The 26,770-nt window shown below is 43.4% G+C and overlaps 1 protein-coding gene across 1 annotated transcript in view; it reads right to left on the reverse strand.

The window, feature by feature from the left end:
- The window catches only part of DLGAP4 (DLG associated protein 4), a 300,448-nt gene that overhangs the window by 217,686 nt on the left and 55,992 nt on the right, over positions 1-26,770 (reverse strand). The gene's annotated exons all lie outside the window — the stretch shown is intronic.

The raw sequence follows: 26,770 nt of genomic DNA on the forward strand, positions 1-26,770 counted from the left end.
GGCACTGTGAGCAGGTGCAAGGTCGTGCTGAAAAATGAAATCTTCATCTCCATAAAGCATTTCAGCCGATGGAAGCATGAAGTGCTCCAAAATCTCCTGATAGCTAGCTGCATTGACCCTGCCCTTGATGAAACACAGTGGACCAACACCAGCAGCTGACATGGCACCCCACACCATCACTGACTGTGGGTACTTGACACTGGACTTCAGGCATTTTGGCATTTCCTTCTCCCCAGTCTTCCTCCAGACTCTGGCACCTTGATTTCCGAATGACATGCAAAATTTGCTTTCATCAGAAAAAAGTACTTGGGACCACTTAGCAACAGTCCAGTGCTGCTTCTCTGTAGCCCAGGTCAGGCGCCTCTGCCGCTGTTTATGGTTCAAAAGTGGCTTTACCTGGGGAATGCGGCACCTGTAGCCCATTTCCTGCACACGCCTGTGCACGGTGGCTCTGGATGTTTCCACACCAGACTCAGTCCACTGCTTCCTCAGGTTCCCCAAGGTCTGGAATCGGTCCTTCTCCACAATCTTCCTCAGGGTCCGGTCTCCTCTTCTCGTTGTACAGCGTTTTCTGCCACATTGTTTCCTTCCAACAGACTTACCATTGAGGTGCCTTGATACAGCACTCTGGGAACAGCCTATTTGTTGAGAAATTTCTTTCTGGGTCTTACCCTCTTGCTTGAGGGTGTCAATGATGGCCTTCTTGACATCTGTCAGGTCGCTAGTCTTACCCATGATGGGGGTTTTGAGTAATGAACCAGGCAGGGAGTTTATAAAAGCCTCAGGTATCTTTTGCATGTGTTTAGAGTTAATTAGTTGATTCAGAAGATTAGGGCAATAGGTCGTTTAGAGAACCTTTTCTTGATATGCTAATTTATTGAGACAGGTTTTTTGGGTTATCAGGAGTTGTATGCCAAAATCATCAGTATTAAAACAATAAAAGACCTGACAAATTTCAGTTGGTGGATAATGAATCTATAATATATGAAAGTTTAATTGTAATCATTACATTATGGTAAATAATGAAATTTAACACTATATGCTAATTTTTTGAGAAGGACCTGTATTATAACACATTGTGGTAATATATATTATTACCACATTGTAAGATGTTATAAGATTTTATAGAAAACATTTTTATGGTATCACACAATCTGCTAACAATAATATGATTTATTAGACACTCTCGGAATATATACAGTATGCTGATTATGTGAGCAAATACCATAGTGAATATTTACAACTGAGATGTTAGAAATATAAGTACATGTTAGATCAGTAAGTAAAAAAGTGAAACATTGGGACACATTTTTTGAAAAAACGGCAAGAAATGTCATAGCAAAAAGCATAGGCACCTAGTCACAAACTCCAATGCTATATGTAAAAGACTTTTTGGATCTTATATTATAAACATTAAAGGAGATTGGACAAGCCATTCTACTAAGAAGGGCTTGTTGACTATGAACTGATCATAAGGTGCTCTTCTGTAGAGACCCCTAGGAATCAGCTGATACCTCTGGTAGGATTTATAAGAAAGTGATACATTTCTTGCTGCATGGCTAAGAGAGAAATGGAGCATTATACTGTATTGAAACCAGTGGGATATCCATATAATGCAGTATTCACCATCCAGTGTCTCGGGAACAACGCGTTGTTATGATTCCTGGAGTGGACCCACTGGATCATGGTGACGACCGTTCCCAGGCGAGCTGACCAGGTAAAACCGACCCCTATACAGGGACCGTTAGGGACAAGCCTAGGAGGGAGATACACCGCGATAGCTTGTGCAAGAGGGGCGACTCGAGGAGAATCAGGGAACTCACCGAGGACCACATGGGCAGAGCAGCCACAGAGAAAACCCGGGACTCAGGACACGGCAGGGTTCACACAGAGGGTACCGGATCCTGGACGGAGCAGGGCATGCACTGGAGGAATACTGGGACTGAAAAGAGCACGCACTGGAAGTGTACAGGGATGGAGCAGAGTACGCACACACTGGAAGTGTACAGGGACTGAAAAGAGCACGCACTGGAAGCATACAGGGACTGAGCAGAACACGCACGCACTGGAAGCGTACAGGGACAGAGCAGAGCACACACACTGAAAGCGTACTGGGCCCTGACATACAGAAACCAAAGTGGAACTGAAGACAGCACAGAGAAGCACAATAACAATCAGGTGCTTCCTCTAGCAGGAAGCGACCTGATATACCCGGAGGCCACTGCCCAGGCAGGACAGCGCTTCCGGATCAGTACAATCCGGCATCATAAAGAAGCCGGGAGTGCGCGTGACCGCGACCTAAGCGGCCTAGCGTGTGTGCGCAGGGAACGGGATCCCCAAAGAGGCTGAAGACCCGGAAGAGGAGGCGGGACGCAGCGTGGGACCCGGGAGGCAAGGTGAGTATCACCGTGCACCGTAACAGTGTTGTCCCAGGCCCCTGAGTGAGGCTCATCAGCTGTTGGAAGTTATGTATCCTATGGTACATTAGTGACACCAGGAATGTCATGGTATGACTGTACATTGCCACCAGGGTCAAGAGACCATATCACATGCAATGTTATTATTATTATTATTATTATTTATTTATATAGCACCATTGATTCCATGTGATGGGATTAGTGGTCTATCTAATGTACCGTATATTGGGGTTGTCCTAAATTTTAATGTTAGATGTTGAGGGGAAGAATAATCAGTCTGTTACAATTTAAATATGCCCAATCGATTTGTTCTCATGGGAGATAAGGTTCAGCCAGAAGTGTCTGACTGTAGCTGAATTCTCCCTCCCTATAAAGAACTTACAAACATGCTGAGCTGAGCATGCACATGGATGGGGTCTGGGGTGTATCAGGGTTCAGGTTATAGCTATCTAAATGTTTGACTTTCTTATGAGCATAGAGTTAAGCCCGCTGTAGACATTAGATGATTGTTTCACCAGGACCCATCTTGGCAGGCTTTCCCATACATAGGAACGCTCATGCGGCTGAACCCTCCTGTCTTCTCTATGAGAAAGCTGCTGCTAAACATGTCTAATCTCCAGGACAACAAAAGGATTGGCAGTCTGAAACTGGACATGTCGGATCCTTAACTCCTAGAACAATCAATTGTCCAGTGGCCCCATACACATTAAAGTGTTGAATGAACCCATTATATCAACCTCTTACCAACATATGACGTACTGATACCTCATATGTTGGCTCCCTGCCTTTAATGCGGGCTCACACAATGAGCCCGCATCTTTCCCCGCACATGATGGCTGATTTAATCAGCCATCATGAGCCTTTAACAGCTGCGGGTGGCTTTTAACCTGTTAAATCAAACTGTCAGTCTCTGACATCGGCATTTAACACATGCTGGCAGTGAGCGTGTCATTATTCCCACTAATTGGCATGCTTGTGACATGATCTCGGGGTACTTATGGGTTGTCATGACAGCCAGGGGTCTGCAGAAGACCCCCTTAGCTGCCATTGCAATCCTCTTGTGAACGCCGGTTCATGGCCAGCATTCATAGATCGTGATTTTCGCTATACATACCAGTGCTTCAGCACTGTTATGTATAGAACAGGCAACCAGATGATCGCAGCTTCAAGTACCCTAAGGAGACTATTAAATACGCTCACAAGTGAAAACAAAAAGTTTAAAAAAATATGGAAAAAAATAAAAAACTTACAAAAGTTCCAAGCACCCCCCTTTTGCCCCAGTACACCTCATCGCTGTCTCCACCTTCGGACAAAGTAGTAAGTAGGGGCTATGTCCTGACCAGCTTTATCTTTGATCTGAGGACAGTTACTGCTGAATATAACGGTGGAGCAGGGAACCCTCAGATCCCTGCTCCACCATTCATTCACCATTCAGTGCATGCAGAGACTGTAGATCCAGCCAGGACCCTTCAGTGCTTTGGCCCCAATATAAGAAAAGCGCAATACGAATATTTTGTTGTTTGCTGTTGTCATGTGACATTCTTACATGTCCTACAGGTCCTGGCAGTCTCTGCATAGACTGAACAGTAAAGGAGAGATCCAGTAGCTAGACATTGGAAACGAGGAGCAGAGCTATATACACTGTGGAGACCTCAAACTGTGTTTGTGGGGCATCGTATTGTATGAGGGGCATCAAACTGTATGGGGGGAGCACTGTAGGGACCATTAAAAGCGTACCATACTGTGTGGGAACACTAACGGGCTTCAATATTTCTGTGTAGGCGCAAATAAAGTACGGTATGTTGAAGGTGAGGTTAGGTTACTGACTTGGCATAAAATAGAAATTGCCACACCGTAGAATGTGTCCCTCTTTCTTATCTTTCATCGTTGGGAGGTATCTATATCCCTGTGAGACTGTCGAATTCAGGAAACCCAAAGTTACTCTATGCATAATGGTCCGTGCTTGGATTGTAAAACACAGATGACCAAATTCGGCAAAAGGCCTCATTCAGGCATCCATATATCACAGTCTGAAACCGCCATTTTAAGGACTAACTGTGGGTCTTCTGACCTGAACTTAACTGTCTTATATATGCATATGAGGCTGTTGAATTCGGGTCAGGAGTCCAGCAGTCCATCTGAAATATCACGGTGTGACATTGTTATACATATGTTTTAATTCAGCCTGAAGCTACATTCAAACTTATTTTTGACCCATGAACTATCAAATACCAGACTTTGCGTTGCACAAAAAAAATCAGTCTGATCTGATTTACAGGCTAAGATAATACATGGAAACAGTAGTCACTATGTGGACAATGAGATGGAGCAGCACACAGAACAAGTAAATTTCAAAATTCGAAGACAGGAGTGTCCCAATTTTACAACAGTCATCTCAATGACACATAGATACTTGCCCACTGACCCACATTAACCTGGAAAACCCAGAATAACCCTAAGGGTATGTACACACGTTGCAGATTTCCTGCAGATCTGCAGATTTATTTTTCAGCGCAGAAACACTGCAGATCTGCAAGTGATTTACAGTACAATGTAAATCAATCGCAAAAAAAAAATGCTGTGCTGATGGTGCAGAAAAATCTGCACGGAAAACGCAGCAGATTCAAAAAAGGGCCATGTCAATTCTTTGTGCAGATCTGCTGCGTTTCTGCACCCATTTCATAATGGAAATCTGCAGGGGTAAAAAAAGGAAGAAATCTGCACAAAAATCTGCAACGTGTGCACAGACCAAAAAAGGAGCAGATTCTGACCTACGTTTTCTGCCAAGAAATGCAGAATCTGCACAGAAAATTCCACAGTCAAATCTGCAACGTGTGTGCAGCGCCCCAGAGTCCTGGTCGTTGCAGTAATGTTGTTCTCCCACCAGAGGGAGCGATGTTACGTCTGATGGCACCAAAGGAGTTCACCCTGCCAGGTATCACAGCCACACACACACTTCACACGCCGGTCCACCAGGGGAAGCTAAGGGTTCTATGTACTAGGCCACTCCTCACAAAGGGTAAAACTGGTGGGTTGGTTATGAAGTTAGGCAGTCTGAGAGAGTCGGAGGAAGGAGAAGGAGAGGAGAGGAGCAGACTGGGCTCGGCCCAGGAAGGAAAGAAGGACACGGAGCTGCGCCTGCAACCCATGCGGCAGCCTCCTAAGAAAGGACAAGAAAGGAAGTGTGCCGTAGTGAGTAAGCACCGAAGTCGTAGCAACAGGAGTAAAACACCAGTGGGAGACCAGCTAGAAGCAGGCTGCCTCCCACTGAGCGCAGATCCGGTAGCCGGAACACCGAGGGAGTAATAGACTCTACGCTTTACTTCAGAGACCGGCAGGACAGTCGATTCCAAGTTGGCTGCCCGACCTAAGAACCTAAGCAGACAAGGTGGCAACGTGGAGGAGGGGCGACACTAGGGTCCCTATAAAATAGCCCCAGGCCACCACGTCATACGGGTTTGTCCTATCCATCTGGGGGACAGAGAGAAGAGTAACAAGAGTGAGGACCCTATGGGAGCTAATGCACATAGGGACCTACTACATTACTGTGCGCAAGGGGAAGGCTACTGATTTCCACCTGGATAAGGGGACTCTGGAATTGCCATCAGACCGGCCGGATTCTGCCTACCCTGTCATCCGGCACTCTGGACTGTGGATACTGAAGCCTTCAGTAAAGGTAAAGAGACTGCATCCATTGTGTCCTCGTTATTCACCGCGCCTTGCACCACCGACCATTACCATCTACACTTCTGGGAAGCCCTGGGGATATACTTCACCTGTGGGAAGGTATACCATCTAGCTGCCATTCCATCACCCCAGCGGACCCCTAAGCAGCGTCGGTCACCCTGACCGAATACCACAGGTGGCGTCACGAACACTACCGTTATCTACAAACTCTAACATTGGGCGCCCCTCATAGGGCCACGGTCTGGGTCGGACCACCGTGACATCCCAGCTGAGGGAACAGAAGGACCCGGTACCGAGTACCCCATTGGCCTTATGTGGGGGCGATCCATAGCCTGTTAGCAGAAATTGACTGTTCAAACCATGAGTGTCACTCTGCATCTTTTGACTTGTTTCCCATGTATCTCCATCTTCTTCTTCCTTGATGGACAGCTCTCGACAGGAGCCAGAGGAGGATGATTGAAAACAAGTAGGCGGGAAGGTGCGCCATACTACTCAGCCACGCCAGGGTACATCGAGTGCCCGTGCTTGGTTTTGACAATCATTTTCTGCTCACAGACTCCCTTTAATCACTTCACGTCATCGTCTTGCTTCACCCATTAGTTGACTGTGTCTCACCTGCAAATTCTATTTAATTGCTTACATGTATCATTTCGGTCCAGGTACCACAAGCATGCAACACATTCACTCTCCAGTCCACCAGGGGGAGCTTTTGATCCTATTTACTAGGTGACTCCCCGTATAGATTGTAGGTGACACCCCCTTGTAGATTGTGAGCACTCGCGGGCAGGGTCCTCTCTCCTCCTGTACCAGTTATGACTTGTATTGTTTAAGATTATTGTACTTGTTTTTATTATGTATACCCCTCCTCACATGTAAAGCGCCATGGAATGAATGGCGCTATAACAATTATATATATATATATATATATGTATATATATATATATATATATATATATAACTGGTAGTCTGTAGGGAGAGTGAGAAAGTTCCAGACATCGTCTGAGGAGGACAGAGGGTCCACGGAGCTGTGCATGCCCTAAGCTGCAGCTCCCAGAAGGAGACATTTCAGAAAGCAGAATACGTTGCAGTGAGCATGCAGGAAAGCAAAGCACAGGAGAGGAAACCAGAAGGGGACCAGCCCTGAGCAGGCTGCCTCCTTCTGAGGCGCAGATAACCGGTAGCCGGAACACAGAGGTAGTAAGGATCGCTATGCTTTACTTCAGAGACCGGCAGGACAGCTAATTGCATGTTACCTGTCCGCACTTACACCCAGGAGGCACGGTGGCACCCTTCAGAGGCCGGGGCATGCTAGAGTCCCTATAAACTGCCTCAAGCCACCAGTCATACTGGTTTTGTGCTATCCGACTATGGGGGACAGAGAGAGAGACACAACATCTGTTAGGACCTTCTTTGAAGCTTATGCAGTAGGGGACTACACCACTACAGCGCAAGGGAAGGCTATTGATTACCACTTGGACAAGGGGACTCTGGACTTACCTCCAAACTGGCCGGACTCTACCTGCCCTGTGATCTGGTGCCCTGGACAGTGGCTGCTGAAACCAACAGTAAACAAGGTAAAGAGACTGCAATCCTATGTCCTCGTTCTTCACTGCACCTCTCAGCAATCTACCATCTACACACTGGGAAGCCCTGGGGATATACTTCACTTGTGGGAAGGTATACTATCTAGCTGCCATAACATCACCCCAGTGGACCCCTTAAAGCAGCATCGGTCACTCTGACCGAATACCACAGGTGGCGTCACGAACATAAACTTTATCCCTTTAAAGACCTTTCCCTTTTATACGGACGTCCCAGGGCCACGGACCGTGTCAGCCACCGTGACATCCCCCTGTGAACCGCAGGACCCGGTACAGAGTAACCCCTTGCCCTGAAGGGGTGCTCCATATGGAGGGCTTAAGAGTTTTAGAGATTTATCTATTGGTCTTCAAACAGATGCTGGACAGACATCTGTCTGAGATGGTTTAGTGAATCCTGCTTTGAGCACGGGGTTGGACACGATGACCCTGGAGGTCCCTTCCACCTATAACATTCTATGATTCTGTGGTCATATCTATTATTAAATGTTTCCCACGTAATGTATCCTGCGGCCAAACACCAACTGTCCAACCTGATAATGGTTCAGGATGTAGCAAAGGTTAAAGTGGTTGTCCATGTTTTACACGAAATCCTGCGGTCACTCTATGTGACTATAGACTTGTGAAACCGTACAGTGTGCGTGTGTTGTGAGGCTTTTCAGGTGCCAACAGCGAATCTGGGCAGTCATGAGACCACTAGTATGCGGTATGCATACTCCCATCCATCTTCCAACTAGATGTGCGTGGCTTCGTTCAATGCAAGTGAATTGAGCAAGGCCACATACTGTGAATTCATAATGTGGCTGGGAGTATGCATATCGCATACTTGTGGTCACATGACCACCTGCTCCCGGCACCGGAGAATCCTGACAGCGCGCACTGTGCACGATGTGAGGATTTACAAGTCTGCAGTCACGTAGTATGACTGCAGGCTTTCATGATAAACTGGGACAATCACTTTAAGGATCTTTCATATAATGCCAGGTACTATAGAAGGAGATTAGCCACTAATAAATATTGAATTTGTTTTTGTGTAAACCTGACAACCTCTATCTTTTTAAGATGTTGACTGTACATCAGATTAAAGGGAACCTGTCACCTGAATTTGGCGGGACTGGTTTTGGGTCATATGGGCGGAGTTTTTGGGTGTTTGATTCACCCTTTCCTTACCCGCTGGCTGCATGCTGGCCGCGATATTGGATTGAAGTTCATGCTGTGTCCTCCGTAGTACACGCCTGCGCAAGGCAAGATTGCCTTGTGCAGGCATGTACTATGGAAAGACACAGCATGAACTTCAACCCAATATTGTGGCCAGCATGCAGCCAGCGGGTAAGGAAAGGGTGAATCAAACACCCCAAAACCACGCCCATATGACCACAAACCTGTCCCGCCAAATTCAGGTGACAGGTTCCCTTTAAATCCAGGACAAGGTTCTAAGATAACGGACACAATAAAGTCTGCAATGATATGTAATTTGGAGAATAGAAGCTGCCCCTCCTCTCCCAACTCCTTCCGCCCTCCTTACTACTGACTGACAGCAGTGACTATATACATTGTACACAATCCTATCAGACGTTTGTGTCTACATAGCTACAGAATATTTACCAACTTTTGATAAGGGACATCAAGGAGATTCTAAAGAGCAACATTTGAATCTGCAAAGGTTTTCACCTCATGACCTACAAAATTATATTGACTCCCAACCTAATGCACTTTTAGATCACAAATTGTGCATACGACCCCCTTTATTATTTCTCAGACCCCCTAAAAGAAATGCAGACATCATACTAGACTGGAGATACTCACCTACTCTCCTGTTGCTACTCTGCAGCTTGTAATCATCTTCAATATTGAGCACTGCCGCAAACAAATGCTAAGATCAACTTTGCTTAACAAGGCATAGGGTACCGGAGACATTAGGCTGGCAGAAAGTGTCCCCTTTATCTAGCAATCTCCCAGACATTCTGGAGGAGTTGTTGATTATCCAGTTTTAGGTGTACTGCCTATCCATCACCGTAAGCATGATAACAGTAAAGCCAAGTTCACACGTTGTGGATTTTTCGTCGATTTGCTGTGCAGATTCTGTACTGAAAATCTGCAGCAATTTACAGTATAAGTAAATGGGTTTTTCAATATCTGAGTCACACGTTCTGGAAAAACTTCTGCAAGAAAATGAAAGCATGGTGCAGATTTCAATTAATCATTGGATTTCCATTGCGGATTTTAGCGTATTCAATGCCTAGTAAATGCAGTAGAGTAATATTTGCAACAAAATCGGAAAGTAACACATGCAGATTCTGTCTGGGGGTTTGTTGCAGATGTGCGACTAAATCCATAGTGGAGGTTTTAATCATTAATTTCCTCTGATATACCAAAAGTTGCCCCTATGATGACAGTGGTAATAATACTTATCATAAAAATTTGGAAAGGCTTGCTTTCTCATACTACTTTGGATTATTTTTATATTCCCGCTGCTTACTTACTTTAATATCATTGTCTGTTGTTCTCTCCATAATAAATTATTAGTGAATTCTATTTGGCAAGATACAGCTGTATAACTTGCTATGCTACTGCAGACATAATATTTTATATGCACCCCAAATATTATTTTGACTCCTGGTAGCAAAAAAAGAAAGTTGTCATCCTTTCTTTGACACAAAATCATTGAGGTCTTGGTTTTGTTATTTTCCAGTTGAGGAAAACTAAACTAAGGTTAACTTCCATTTTATATAAAAATTATTAAAGGCGACCTGTCACAATAAATATTTATTTATTTTACTCACTTATATAGTGCCATTAATTCCACAGCGCTTTACAGGCATCATCACTGTCCCCAATGGGGCTCACAATCTAGATTCCCTATCAATATGTCTTTGGAGAGTGGGAAGAAACTGGAGAACCTGAAGGAAACCCACACAAACACGGGGAGAACATACAAACTCCTTGCAGATGTTGTCCTTGGTGGGATTTGAACCCAGGACTCCAGCGCTGCAAGGATGCAGTGCTAACCCCTGATCCACCAGAAGTTGACAGTATGATATTATGTAATACTAGATGGCAGCCCGATTCTAAAGAATCGGGAGTCTAGAATCCATATATACTTTATTTATTCAAATGTAAGAATAATACAATTAATAAATAATAGTAAGAAAGAACAAAAATAATAGGCAGTATATGGAGAAAACACCAAACAAAAGTTCAAAATTGGTGTGAAAATGTCACTGAACCACTTCACAACTAAATATATATAGTTTTGGTAAATGGTATTATCATTTTTTTGACGAAATTCGGCAGGAGCTTGAAGAGCAACGTCACTGGGCCCGCCTCCACGCATTAGAAACTTGCTGTGAGGTAAAAATTCAAAAATCACACCAAAATGGCGGGCGGAGTGTGTCACAGTACGGCACGTTTCTGATTGGTCGCTCGCAGCAGGCGGCAACCAATCAGACACTGGACACTGTTGACGTCACTTATCTCCGGACATTAGCTCCGGACATTAGCTCCGGACATTAGCTCCGGACAAAGCCACGGAAGTTGGCACAAATTGCAGGAAGTAGTATTCTAGGCAATTATGTATTAGACTAGATGGCAGCCCAATTCTAAAGAATCGGGAGTCTAGAATCCATATATACTTTATTTATTCAAATGTAAAAATAATACAATTAATAAATAATAGTAAGAAAGAACAAATAATGGCTGCACTCACCAGCTCTTGACAATTCTTGTTATTTAAGGTACAGTTACACAGGATCCATGAACATGCTTATGAGGGGAGGGATGAAAGACATCAGACGACAACTTTGCGTGTTGTGGCAAATGCCACAACAACGGTTCTTTGCTTAAGAACAATGTCAGGTAGTAGGAAAATACCCAGTTAATAATAGGCAATAGTTCTTTGCAGGAATGCAGATATTAATAAATAGGCAGTTTATATTGCAGAGAAATTGCTGGGCAATAATGGACAATGTCCTTATGTGGCAAATAATAGAGCAATATACCCAATGTGGCAAAGAAGAGGTTAATAAACGGCAGTCTCTCAGTATAACAGTCAGTGAATAATAGGCAGTATATGGAGAAAACACCAAACAAAAGTTCAAAATTGGTGTGAAAATGTCACTGAACCACTTCACAACTAAATATATATAGTTTTGGTAAATGGTATTATCATTTTTTTGACGAAATTCGGCAGGAGCTTGAAGAGCAACGTCACTGGGCCCGCCTCCACGCAGTAGAAACTTGCTGTGAGGTAAAAATTCAAAAATCACACCAAAATGGCGGGCGGAGTGTGTCACAGTACGGCACGTTTCTGATTGGTCGCTCGCAGCAGGCGGCAACCAATCAGACACTGGACACTTTTGACGTCACTTATCTCCGGACATTAGCTCCGGACATTAGCTCCGGACAGGAAGTTGGCACAAATTGCAGGAAGTAGTATTCTAGGCAATTATATATTAGATGTAGCATAAAAAACTGAGAAGAATGATGTATAAGTTTGCAAAAAAGATTCAGCAGTAATTCTTTCTCACTTAAATTCTACTCGTTTTGGTGTTTTGGTAAGTCCAATGGGTGGACTTACTCACTGATTGACAGCTTGCTCTGTATTCACACTTATACAGTCAATAATTGATAAGACTGCCCACAAGACTTCAAGTCAATGAATAAAATAAAACTTCTCCTGAATCATTTCCCTCGAAAATATTGATAGTTCTGCCCCTGCAAGTGGGCAAGCGTTTCCCAGAACTGCAATTATCAAGCACTTTTTTAGCTGATTTCAATCTATTAGCAAGTAATGTCTAAAGGGGGCTGTATGGTGATTGTTCAAAGGGAGACAGAACACGAAAGAGTGTTCAAAGGCCTAGATTTCAACTTTTCTAGATTTCTACTTTTCCGATCCTATTTTTCGACCTGAAGAGGTGACTATCTCCCTCTGACTAATGAAATAACATGTGCAAGCAAAGTTGACCATGCCTGTTTATGAGAGAGTTAAAGGGAACCTGTCAGTGATTCATGCAGCAAAACCATGGGCAGCATGAATCAGAGCCTGGCTGTATGAATGTAGCCAAGTATATTTTTCTCTAAAATGTGACAGCATCTAAAGAGAAAACTGTTTGAAATGTGGCTGGAGCCCACAGGGAGAGATGAGACTAGCCTCGCAACTCAACTGGCTGGCTTTTCTAGTGCCGTTCTAGGTGGTTGACAGGTCTTTGCTATGTACAGACATGTGAGAGACCTGTCAATCAGCTAAAGTAGTACAGGAAGATCCCGGTTGTGGGTGGTGCTGGACTAGCTAAGTCTTTCCCTACAGTCCCCAGCCAGATCTTCAAACTATGTTTTCTCTAAAACACTCTAGCAATCATGCAGTCAGGCTCTGACTCATTATGCCCATGGTTTTGGCAGCATGAATTGAGTGAAAGGTTCTCTTTAAGGTAGAACATTTTTTATCCACATAATCAGTTTGACCTTCAGCTTATCTCATTCCTTAGGTCACCTTAAATCGGCCAGATCTGTGCTAACCTAACCCGCAATCTTGGCATGATACAGAAGTATGGTCCTATGAAAAAATGACAATATCTGGTTACCCAGCTGATATCTTTTTCAACCAATGTGTTAATTATCATTTGCATTTGGAATAAGTGTATGCAATGTGGCACAGGGAGTCCTAAATAATTAAAGAGAAGGAAAACAGGATCAGCAAAACAGAAGTAAACATTGGAAAAGTTATATAAACCCTGCAATAAGATGAAACAGGTTGTTTGATAGGGATGTAATTAGAATAGGAAGGGGAGCAATTTTGGTGCTCTATGTATAGCTAGGTCAACTGGTCTTGGGGGAAATAATGATTAATTGTAAATATATTGAAAATTGATGTAACTCCCAAGGCAGATACATGAAACTGTCTAACTGCTCTCCCTATTATGACCTATGTGGACATAAAACATATATGCTTGGGTGATCTAAGCATGTACAGTATGTTTAGATTTAATAGGCTGGTATATCTGACAGTCATCCAATATATTTGATAAAATGTTAAATCTAAATCTAAGATATAAGACATTAGGTTGACATAGAAAAACTATAATGAGAGAAAATTTAGCTAAGAAACGTTACAGAAAGGCTGCAAAATACAAGAAAATGTAAAGCTCTACAGAACTCTAAAGGCAGAAAATGGGGTCACTGAGCAAGAACAGAAATAGCTGAAAATGGCAACACTGGTAGAGCTTGGAAACACTAAGCTTCAGGGGCATGAAGAGCTATAGAAAAAAATGATTGACTAGAAGGTTAGATTCAGAGCAGAGTCGTCAGACAGGACAGTACTTTTTTTTTTAAGGTAAGACAAAAAGAAATTAGAGAGATGGTCGCTCGCAGGAACCAGAGCCTTATTACAGGAGAAAAGAGTGCCGACTGGATACTGGACAGCAGTACTTTTGATACTCCCTGACTCCCCACCTTTGGTGAATGAATACCTTTTTTATCTCTCCTGCGTTGTATGTAAATCTCCTCAGTCCAGTCCGATGGGCATGGCTTATTCTCCTTCTCTCCCCACCTCCTGTCTTGCTCTACGCATTTATTTCTTCTCATTCCCGCGTTCACGTACAGTTGCCGAGCGTGCGCATTGAAATGGCCTCTCTCACGTGCGCAGTATGCTTTGCCCAACTGTGGGCAAGCATAAAAATCAGTATTGCGCATGCGCCGGCATTTTTCATTACGTTCTATGCACCAGAAGTCTTGCCATGCAAGGGGGCATAGAACGTAATGAAAAACGCGGGCGCATGCGCAATAGTAATTTTATGCTTTGCCCACAGTTGGGCAAAGCATACTGCACACGTGCGAGAGGCCATTTCAATGCGCATGCGCGGCAACTGTACGGGATCTGGTATTCATAGATCTTATTACGTACAGCACGCCGAGGAGAGAGAGAAGGAGAATAAGCCATGCCCATCGGACCGGACCGAGGAGATTTACATACAACGCAGGAGAGATAAAAAAAGTATTTATTCATCAAAGGTGGGGAGTCAGGGGGTATCAAAAGTACTGCTGTAATGCAGGACTGACACTGAATTGATTTATATTTTTACCTCATATCACAAAAATGGGGTGACAAATGGGGTGATAAAAACATCCATATAGAGAAAGTTACAGGTCTAGAATGTAATATTGGTCTTCTTGCGATAAGATATCCAGTATAATAGCACCAATTAACCCCTCGCTGTGGAAACAAATATTAGATATATAGTACATTACATAGAAATATTGCACTGAAAAAGAAACAGAAGGAATAAAGGCACCATGGGAAAAAATATATCCACAAAGACCATCATGCCACAGAGTACAGAGTTCAGTATTAAATCATTATTCCAGAGATTGGAACTATAAAAACCTAATGGAGGAGTTCACCTAAAGATTGGCAAGGGCTTCTCTCTACATAGAAATATAGTAATCCAACTTTCACATGTGGGAGGAAGACAACCAGGGTTGTTACAGTTTATAAAAGAGGTCTACTAAGTCAGCCCTCGTGGCTTCTATTTTATTCTTAAATAGCTATTCTGCTTATCCTGAATTTGACCTCATGTATGGATAACTTAGTTGACTTCCACATTACATCTGGATCAGCTTAGACTCTGCTTGCTTTATACCTACAGATTTGTCTTCTAACAAGACAACAGAAGGCAACTTGTGAAAAGGCTTATTATGAACCCATGTTATGAAGACCATAAGGAGCTAACAGTAATGTGAGACCATATCCATATGCAGCATTGAGGCTGGCACCAAATATGTCCTTTGCATAATCATGAAAGGGTTTGTCCTATCGTCTATATTCAGGAACCCACCACCACCCAGCCTCCCAACATCCTGGCTACTGGGAGAGATGGACGCTCTTGATTGAGTGACAGTTCACATTCTGCTCCTATGTTCCAATGCTGTTATATAGGGCAACCTTCTCCCATCTTCTTTTCACATGAATAAGAGCTAAGGTGGCGTACTTGGGAGCAGCCGCTAAACAAAGTGTTGAGCCGCACTCTTCTATACATTGCTTACATCAACCAGCTGCTACAGCTGGTAATAGCTGACTGGTAGGGTGCCAGGTGTTGGACCTTTACTATCTGTTATTAATGCCCTACAGTCATGGCTGAAGGTTTTGGCCCTAGTGATGAGTGAACGTGCTCGGATACGGTGTTATCCAAGCATGCTCGGCTGCTGAGTGACTTCAGTGTGCTCGAATAATATGTTCGAGTCCCCACAGCTGCATGTCTCGCGGCTGTTCGACCGCCACGACACATGCAGGGACTGCCTAACAAACAAGCGAGACATGCAGCCGTTGGACTCAAACATATTTTTCGAGCGCGTCAAAAACACTCGGTTAGCACCCGAGCATGCTCAGATAACGCACGTTCGCTCATCAGCAGTTGACACCTTTGAAATTGTTTCAGAAAATGAAGTATTTCTCCCAGAAAATTATTGCAATTACACGTTTTGTTATACACATGTTTATTTCCCTTGTGTGTAGTGTAGGGTGCCAACAATTTCGTATGGCTCATTTTTGGAGTTTTGTGTTCAATTTGGGTTTTTTTCTGTGTTTTTTTGTGTTTTCCAATACACCCAAAGGAAATAAACGTGTATAAAAAAAGCTGTGTAATTGCAATAATTTTCTGCAACAATTTCCAGGGTGCCCACACTTTTGGCCATGGCTGTATATTACAGATAGGTCATTAGTATGCTAGCTTAGTAAGGAATTGTCCAGGACTATCCCCCATTTTTTTTTAATGTCTATAGCTATGCTCTTGGAAGGTACACAACCATAAAGAGAATCTTGTGAATTTTATCTGGAGCTTCTCTAACATGGTTTTTGTTTATTAGATCAGGAAGAAGCAGATTTAGCTATTCTGGTAGCGTGGAGGTGATTTTTTTTTTAACCCTGCTGTTCTGTTGGTCAAAAATGACCGACCTTGAACTTCAATATTCTTTAAAATATTCAAGATGCGGCTCTGAAACCCGTGGCCGACCGACCCATCCTCATTTAAGTCAATCAACCACAAGTTTCAGAACCGCATCTTGAACACCCCCAAAAATACCAAAGTTCAAAATAGGTCTCCCCAGACCGAACAGAACAGCAGGGTTAAATCAAAATTAATTAAAAAGAGGAGTCTGTAATAAATAAAGGAAATAAGGTGTTAGGTGTCATGGTTACAGTAATCATAACTGTCAAGAACTGTTGTGGCATCTGGGAGCCTTGGGGGAGGTGGTTGTAAAATTGTCTAGTGTGAGTAGGGGTCAGAGAATTCTTCATTGCAAGCTGTTAAAGGGGTTGTCTGGCCTTAGGCTACAAGACTGCCATCCCTCTTTGTGACTGCAGACTTGTGCATGTGCACTGTGAGCTGTGATTATTCTCCGGCACCAGGAGCAGGCAGTCATGTGACTGAAAGCATACAATTTGCATACTTCCGGTAACATGCTGACTAGTCGTATCTGACCTTGCTTAATACACTTGCACTGAGTGACGCCGCCCAAGTCTAGTTGGTAGGTGACTGCATATATGCAAATTGTATACTTGTGGTCACACTGCGGGAACCACAGAAGCCGCACAGCTCGCACTACATGCTGTGAGGATTCACAAGTCTGCAGTCACATAGAGTGACTGCAGACTTCTATCCCAAGGTCAGATAACTCACAAACCAGGTAGATTTTTAAATTACATTGTCTATTATTTCTATACCGACAATAGAAAAAAATGGAAAGGTGATGTTCTTAAGGTACCGTTACACTTAGCGATTTACCAACGATCACGACCAGCGATACGACCTGGCCATGATCGTTGGTAAGTCGTTGTAAGTCCCCGGGTAACCAGGGTAAACATCGGGTTACTAAGCGCAGGGCCGTGCTTAGTAACCCGATATTTACCCTGGTTACCATTGTAAATTTAAAAAAAAAAAAAAACACTAGATACTCACATTCTGGTGTCTGTCACGTCCCCCGCCGTCAGCTTCCCGCACTGACTGTGAGGGCCGGCCATAAAGCAGAGCACAGCGGTGATGTCACCGCTGTGCATTACGGCTGGCGCTCACAGTCAGTGCGGGAAGCTGACGGCGGGGGACGTGACAGACACCAGAATGTGAGTATGTACTGTTTTTTTTTTTTTTACATTTACAATGGTAACCAGGGTAAATATCGGGTTACTAAGCACGGCCCTGCGCTTAGTAACCCGATGTTTACCCTGGTTACAAGTGAACACATCGCTGGATCGGCGTCACACACGCCGATCCAGCGATGACAGCGGGTGATCCAGCGACGATATAAAGTTCTGGCCTTCTAGCTCCGACCAGCGATGTCACAGCAGGATCCTGATCGCTGCTGCGTGTCAAACACAACGATATCGCTATCTGGGACGCTGCTACGTCACAGATCGCTATCGTTCTCGTTCAAAAGTTGCTCAGTGTGAAGGTACCTTTAGGCATTGTTTTGATAGCTATTTATTATGCAGGGAGGGGGGAGAGTGTCATTGTGATCATTATCTATCATAAATAGTGTGTTATCCAAATAGGTGTTATCTGTCATTGTAATCCTGTCTGTGATGATAATGTGATGACTTCTGAGAGGTTATCTCTACAGAATAGGAAATATCTGCCTATAACAAGGTGGTGGTGGTTGGGGGGGGGGCATTCAGGGAGAACTGAAAGATCAAAGGATTTCATTTCTTAATATACCTATAGATAGTGACATTGAAGATTGTTACAATAGACACCAAAATTTCTTATAAAAATATGTGTGAGCATAAAAGCTTTCCGGTAGACATACAGACAATAGAGAATAGATGGGAGATGTTCATTGACTTCTAAAATAGACTTTTTTTTAGACTGTTTTGTGATCCATGCATAGGTTACAGTTCAGGGAGGGGAAGATCGGAGTTGTGATCATCATATAATAGTGTGAATCTGTGTCATTTACATAGATGTTATCTGTCATTTTAAACCTGCCTGTGATGATAACGTGACACCTACTGAAATGTGACCTCTACAGGACATAAAATATCAGCCTATGGTAGGGCTTAGAGTAATCTGCAAAATCACGGAATTATAGTTTATAATATAGTGACACTGAAAATTATAAATAAAAAAACATCAAAATTGTTAAACTGTGTGTAGAAATATTCAGAATCATACATAGTTAAGGAGGCCAGGATTGTTACCAAGACTGAGTACAAAATATCTCCAATGCACTTTTCCCTTGTTTTCACTTGCTTTCTACTCCCCTTGCAAAAGCAAGTGAAAACACGTGAAACGCAGATTGGGGATCTTTTGTACTCACTCTTGGTATCAACCCTTGCCTCCTTAACTATGGGTAAGAGTATTTCTCAGGATGATTGTTCAGTTTATGCTTACCATGCTTGATACAATTTGACTATGATGCCATTACTATTGAGGCATATTTGATCTGCCAATAGCTTATACTTCTATCAATCTTGACATATTATTGCCAATAAGTGATTGTTATCTGTCTTTTAATACGCATTTTTATATATCTGTTGTCTTTGTATAAATAAAGTTTACTTTTTTTGCCATTTAAACTCCAAATTCTCTTGTTTACAATGTCTCTTTGGAGTGGTTGTCTTTTAGTTTACTTGTGAAATTCTCATTCACATACGGTGGTGTCATGGGTTTTCTTTTGTTGTTAACGTATTTTATGACTTATGTAGAGGTTACAGTTCAGGTAGGAGAAGAGTGGAGTCCTGACCATCATATAGGTGTTATCTATCATTGTAATCTTGCCCGTGATGGTAATGTGATGATGACTACTGAAAAGTTATCTGTACTGTACAGAACAGGAAGCATCAGTCTAACATGGAGCTCAGGGAAAAGTGTAAGATTTAAAGATTTTATGTTTTAATACAGATAGTGATGGAAAATCGTTTAAAAAAATCACTCAAAATTGTTCGAAAAGTCTATATAACAAAACACTCAAGTTAAACAATTGTTAATTTTCCCGATGTCACAGTCCCTTAAAACATTGTAGTTTAATCGAGGTAGGTCAAGGTAATGAGGCTTGGTTGAGAAATAAAAGTAATTTCCTTTGGTGATTGAGCTGGGGATTTGGAGTATACAGCCTAACCGTATTGTCTAAAGAATTCAGCTAATGTCAGTGTATCTAATACTAGTGAAGGGTTGATTATGTTTCCACACGTAGCCTACCCCCAACCACAATTTGGAATGGGGCATTGGCCACTCATTTTTTTAACAGAACAGAAAAACATGGCTGTTCTCTTCCAACAAAAACCACATTCCCGATCATGTGCTGTGTATAGTATTGCAGTTCATTGCCATTCATGTAATTAGAACTGAAAGTCAATACCGAGCAGAGAATTTGGACAAAAGTGGTGCTTTTTCTGAAAAAAATTAAACATGTTTTTTTTTTCATGTCATACAATCCTTTTAAATCATTGACCAAAAGGAAATTTTTATTTCGTAGGCCATCGGGTCAACCAATATAAATGGGATGTCAATGGGTATGGAACTGCCATTGTTTTAAAACTATAAATCATCAACCAAACTTTCTAGGGTATTAACTGACACACGTTCCTAAATATAATAGTGACTACACTTTTGATATGTTGTTAGTTTGGTTGTCATAGGTATAGGACCACACTAACACAAGAACCACTGGCCCTTTCTTGAAGAGCGGAAAAGACCTTTGCCAAGATGGGAATATGCTTTCTCCTCTGCAATAGATTTCATCTTTGGAAACTCATCGTTCACTCTAGATTACAGACCTAATTTGGACACTATTAGTGGCTATTGGATATACATTAAAGGTTCCTCTTTTCAAGTCATCACATTGAAACACTGAGAACTGAAAAAAGGCCATGTGTATCTGTCTCCTGGACAACTGTAGCATATAAATATACTCTACGCATGTGAACAATTCTTCCATCTCTATCCTCTACAAGGAGAAAAGACATCAATCCCTCTTCAGATGGCATTGCGAGTGGAGATACATGAGTATGTCTTTATTCGACTTTACCTGCTAAGCACGTGAAAATGTATAGGATTTCCTAATCCATATTTTCAGGGAGTTTTGTAACCTAGTTGATCTTTTGCACACTGTATGAAAGATCAATTCTAATTTCATGGATTGCCAGCTACCTAAGGATCCTTTTTCAACAAAGCAGTGTAGGCTAGCAGGAGATCAGTCATGTGCCACCTGATTTACTCTGCTTCAGGATTTGTCCAATCTTTGCTCCACCCTTAACAATTGGTTTCCAAATGTTCTTGGTAATCTAAACCTGAAACCTACTTCTAGAAGTAGTTACTGTACCGTTCTTAATCGTGATTTTATTAGATCACATTTCATGGTTCCCCACACTGAAAAATTGATTCTCAGCTATTTTAGTCTGATGTATTCAACAACCTTATCTCTATTCACTGGAAAATCTCACAACCGCTAGATATTTAAAATCTGTATTGAATCTTGTATTTCTATGGTGTAGAAATGAGGGGTAACTTAAAAAGGATGTTTCACTGGATTTTTTAATGTAAATTGAGTACCTCCACTTGCTGTGACTCCTGATTTTGGGACTGTTTTTATTTTTCTGTGCCCTTCTACTCCTAAATGATGTCCCCCCCACCTTCGTAATAAAGATGCAAATTATCCATTAAACCAATTGCGTGTATACCAGAAAACTACTCTGTGGGCTCGGCCGTGTTTTCATTGGCCAGCATCAGAGAAGAAAAAGTTATTGGCCAAAGTGAAGTTCTGTGCTATACTCCTGGTTTGCTGAAGGAAAAATGTGCAACTTTATTTCTTGGGGGCATAACTTTGGAATGGAGGGGCATGAAAGAATGTTTCAGAATCAGTGAAGCGGCACCAATTGGAGGAACACTGCTGGTTTTAGACAAAGTGAGGCCCTGGGCAAAAGTTTGAAGTGTGGCACAAAATGCTAACATATTGCACCATCACACAAATATTTTGGTTGCATTTCCATGGGCTGAATTCAGACCGTTAAACGAGAGACAATATTGAAGTCCTCCTGACTCTGCTCCCGCTTCCCAGGGTCTTTACATGTCTGGCAAATCTCCCGCTAGTGTGCTTAGGGTGCACACATGCTTCCTGTCTCTTAAAGAAGCAGTGCGTTCTCTCCTAAAGTGTCCCCAGCTAGTTGGAAGACCTGTTGGGAGGTGCCTCAGCAACGTTGGTGCAAAATTAGTTTATACTTGCCTGCCTTCTGTTGGGTCCCCTTGTCAACTTTTGTCTAATCAGACCCTGCTTTATTTAACCTGTATCTTGCTTGCTTTCTTGACCTGCCATCCAGAAACTGCAGAGTCTGAACCTATCCCATTGTCTTAAAAGTATATATAGAAAAAAGTCAGCTTACCAGTCCAAGTGTTTTGACCTCCTGTTTGCATACCGATGCCTTGCAATAAGGATAAGGGTAAAGCAGCCACAGCAGAGTCCAATAGAAAAAATCCAGCAAGTGGCGGAGGTTGCTAAAAAATAACTTTTATTCCATGTGAATAAAAATGAACCAACATATGGCATCCAGCACTGAAACACACTAGCAGAAAACGAGCGATCGATGCCTTTTGACTTTACGTCTTATTAATGAGATCATGAATAAGACGTAATGTTGAAACGCGTTGATCGCTCATTTTCTGCTAGTGTGTTTTGGTGCTGGATGCCATATGTTGGTTCATTTTTATTCACATGGAATAAAAGTTATTTTTTAGCAACCTTCGCCACTCGCTGGATTTGTTTCTTTTGTATCTCATTGTCTATCCGGTCTGCAATACAGAAACTGAACATTTTGAACCTGTCCCAATGACTGTCCTGTCTGCTATTCAGAAACTGCATAGTCCGAACCTGTCCCAGTGGCCATCCTGTCTCTTTACAGTCTGAACTTGTACTTATGGCCGTCCTATCCTGTCTAGGACACACAATCTGAACAAGCGTCTCTGATCCTTTGGGTCAGCTGCTACTGCTCCGAACACTGCCCTGGAGTGGCAGCTGGCATCTACCTGCCGCACAAGCCTGGCCTCACTATCAGAGGCTCCAGTGAATACCAGGTAGTTGCTGAGTTATGCCCCTACGGGGTAAGCCTGGCCATAGCACAGTGTTATGGACTGACCTGGGTTGGAGTAGTGATATTGCAACTACTAGGGCATCACCGGCAGGTAGTGTAATCAGGAATTGCCAGAGGTCGGTACACTGAAGAAACAGTATAGTTAATGGATCAGCAGGTTGCAAAGTCAGGAATAGCCAGAGGTCGATACACAGGAGCAGGAGTATAGTTAAAGGATCTGTATGTTGTGCAGTCAGAAATTGCCAGAGTTCTGTACACAGTAGCAGAAGTATAATCTTGAATGAAGCAGCAGATGACGGAGAGTTTAACTAAAGGCTGGGAGCTCAATAATCTCACAAGGAAGGAAGTGCAAAGGCAGGTTTAAGTAGGGTGTTCAAACAGGAGATTACAGGGTGGAGTCAATCTGGAACTCAGGGTGGAGACAATCAGAAATAACACAGGTACTAGTAGTATCTGAGTTAGCAAGGAACTGTCCAGCGAGCTGATTAGCTCAGAGGGAATAGCTGCCGCCTGGTGCACAAGAGCTGCATTTGAGTCCTGACACTCAGTGGGTCCATGATCCATAATGCACTCTACATAGTCCTCCATATACTATAATGCACCCCATAGTTCTCCAAATAGTATAATGCACACCATAATCCTTCATCTAGTATAATGCACCCCATAGTCCTCAATATAGTATAATGCACTCCCCATAGTCCTTCATATAGCATAATGCACTTCCATAGTCCTCTATACCGTATAATGCACACCAAATAGTCCTCCACATAGTATAATGCACTCCCATAGTCCTCCATATAGTATAATGCACACCCCATAGTCCTCCATATTGCATAATGCACTCCCCATAGTCCTCTACACAGTATAGTGTACCCACCATAGCCCTCCATGTAATATAATGCACCTGCACAGTCCTCCATACAGTATAATGCACACCCATAGTCCTCCATATAGTATAATGCACACCATAGTCTTACATATAATTTAATACACACCCCATAGTTCTCCATATAGATTAATGCACCTCCAATAGTCCTCCATTCAGTATAAAGTATACCCATTGTCCTCCATGTTGTAGTATAATGCACCCCATAGTCCTCAATATAGTATATTGCACACCCATAGTCCTCCATATAGTACAATGCACCCCATAGTCCTACATATAATATAATACCCACAACATAGTCCACCATATAGTATAATGCATCTTATAGTCCTTCATACAGTATAATGCACTCCCCATAGTCCTCCATATAGTATAATACACACCCATAGTCCTCCATACAGTATAATGCACACCCAATAGTCCTCCATACAGTGTAATTCACTTCCATAGTCCTGCATATAGTACATATAGTATAATGCATCCCCATAGTCCCCCATCCAATATGTGTGTGTGCATGTGTGTATGGCCGGGATTGGCATCTGCACCGTCGCAGCTACAGCCACAAAATTTTGCACAGTCACACGTCTGGACCCCGAGAGCGTCATAGCCTATGTTGTGAGGTGAAATTTTAGACCCGTGCATTCCAATTCACCAAACAATTTTGCCCCTATCTACATAATGGGGAAAAAGTGAAAGGAAAAGTGTTGGAGGCAAATTGACAGCTGGCAGATGTGAACAAGGGGGACTTAAAGAATGAGAGCGATGGCGCCAAAGAGTATATACCATACAGTTGCTAAGGTGGGGCCCTGACATGGGATACTCACCACACACGGGGATATGAACACACATACAAAATGCGCCATACACTACCACGTATTACGTACTAACACGTATATGAACACATATACCACCCTCAGCACACATTTCACCACACATGCACCAACCTCGCTACATAAAAGTTGAAACACAAAAGTCACCACTCAAAATTCGCCACGTGCAAAATTCGCCACATGCAAAACTAGGCTCACGCAAAACTCGTCACACGTGCAAAACTCACCTCATGGAAAACTCGCCACACGCAAAACTTGCACATGCGGAAAAATTGCCACATGCACAAAAGTGGCAACACATGCAAAAGTTGCCTCACACAAAACTTGCACATACTCAAAACGCACCACACATAAAACTCGCCACGTGCAAAACTCGCCATGCGCAAAACTTGCTGCACACAACTTGCTACACTAACCTGTCATGTGCAACCCGACACACAAAAAGTTGCTACACGCATGTCGCCACACAAAACTCATCTCACAAAAGTCGCTACATGCATGTCGCCACACGCAACTCAACACACTCAACTTGACACATGAAACTCACCCTAAAACACCCACAAGTCTGGTATATCCTTCATAAATAAAATTCTGATCAATAAGCAGACAAACTACAAGAGCAACAAATGTACAATATAGGAAATATGGCAGCTGTCAGTCACATGACCTGTCTATTATGTGTATGTGTGAGCTAATATATACTGCCAGGGGGAGGGCTTCCTGTTGGCTGGGGATTTATCACGCTGACAATTTAGCTTACAAATACTGAGGTAAAAATACTGACCAAATAACGTGTGAACGAGGTCTAATACAGGAAGAGATGACATACAGGTACATACTATATACAGTGGAGATGACACACAGGTATATACTATATACAGGAGCAGATGGCACACAGGTATATTCTATATACAGGAGGAGATGACTTACAAGTATATACTTTCCGACCGCACATTTAGCGTTTCCCACTCCCACACCACCTTCTATTCCCTCCCACTCTCTGTTGGAGTCCCTCAAGGCTCTGTCCTCGGGCCCCTACTTTTTTCCATCTATACCCTTGGCCTAGGACAACTCATAAAATCCCATGGCTTCCAGTACCACCTGTATGCGGACAACACTCAGATCTACCTCTCTGGCCCAGATGTCACCTCTCTGCTGTTCAAAATCCCGAAGTGTCTGTCAGCCATATCCTCCTTCTTCACCTCTCGCTTCCTAAAACTCAATGTAGACAAAACCGAACTCATCATCTTTCCCCATCTCACGTATATCCCCCCTACCTAATCTATCTATTATGGTAAACAGCATCACGCTCTCTCCCGCACCTGAATTCCACTGCCTCAGGGTAACTCTCGACTCTGCCCTATTCTTCAAACCGCACGTCCAAACTCTTGCCACCTCCTGTTGCCTCCAACTCAAAAAAATTGCCAGAATCCGTTCCTTCCTCAGCCCACAATCTACCAAAACTCTTGTGCATGCCCTCATCATCTCCCGCCTTGACTACTGCAACACCCTCCTCTGTGGCCTCCCCACTAACTCTCTTGCACCACTCCAGTCTGTCCTCAACTCTGCTGCCCGGCTAATCCACCTCTCTCCTCGCTACTCCCCTGCTTCTCCCCTCTGCAAATCCCTCCACTGGCTCCCAATTCCCCAACGAATCCAGTTCAAACTACTAACACTGATCTACAAAGCCATCCACAACCTATCCCCTCCCTATATCTCTGAACTAATCTCCCAATAACTTCCCTCACGTAATCTCCGATCCTCCCAAGACCTCTTACTCTCCTCCACACTTATTTGTTCCTCACACAACCGCCTCCAAGATTTCTCCCGAATATCCCTCATGCTCTGGAATTCCATGCCTCAACACGTCTGATTATCCAGCACCCTCGGATCCTTCAGACGGAACCTGAAAACCCATCTCTTCAAGAAAGCCTACAGCCTGCAATAACCATTCTGCCGCATCGCTATCGCCAGAGCCGCCGCCTCGCCATCGCCAGACATGCCGCCTTGCCATCGCCAGAGCCGTCGCCTTGCCATCTCCAGAGCCGTCTCCTTGCCATCTCCAGAGCCACCGCCTCGCCATCGCCAGAGCTGCCGCCTCGCCATCGTCAGAGCCGTCGCCTTGCCATCTCCAGAGCTGCCGCCTCGCCATCGCCAGAGCCGTCGCCTTGCCATCGCTAGAGTCGCCGCCTCGCCATCACCAGAGCCGCCGCCTAGCCCCCTACCTTCTGCCTCTTCCCCACTATCCCATAGAATGTAAGTCCCCAAGGACAGGGTCCTCTCCC

This window comes from Ranitomeya imitator, chromosome 2 (assembly GCF_032444005.1).
Source record: "Ranitomeya imitator isolate aRanImi1 chromosome 2, aRanImi1.pri, whole genome shotgun sequence".
NCBI lineage: Eukaryota > Metazoa > Chordata > Amphibia > Anura > Dendrobatidae > Ranitomeya > Ranitomeya imitator.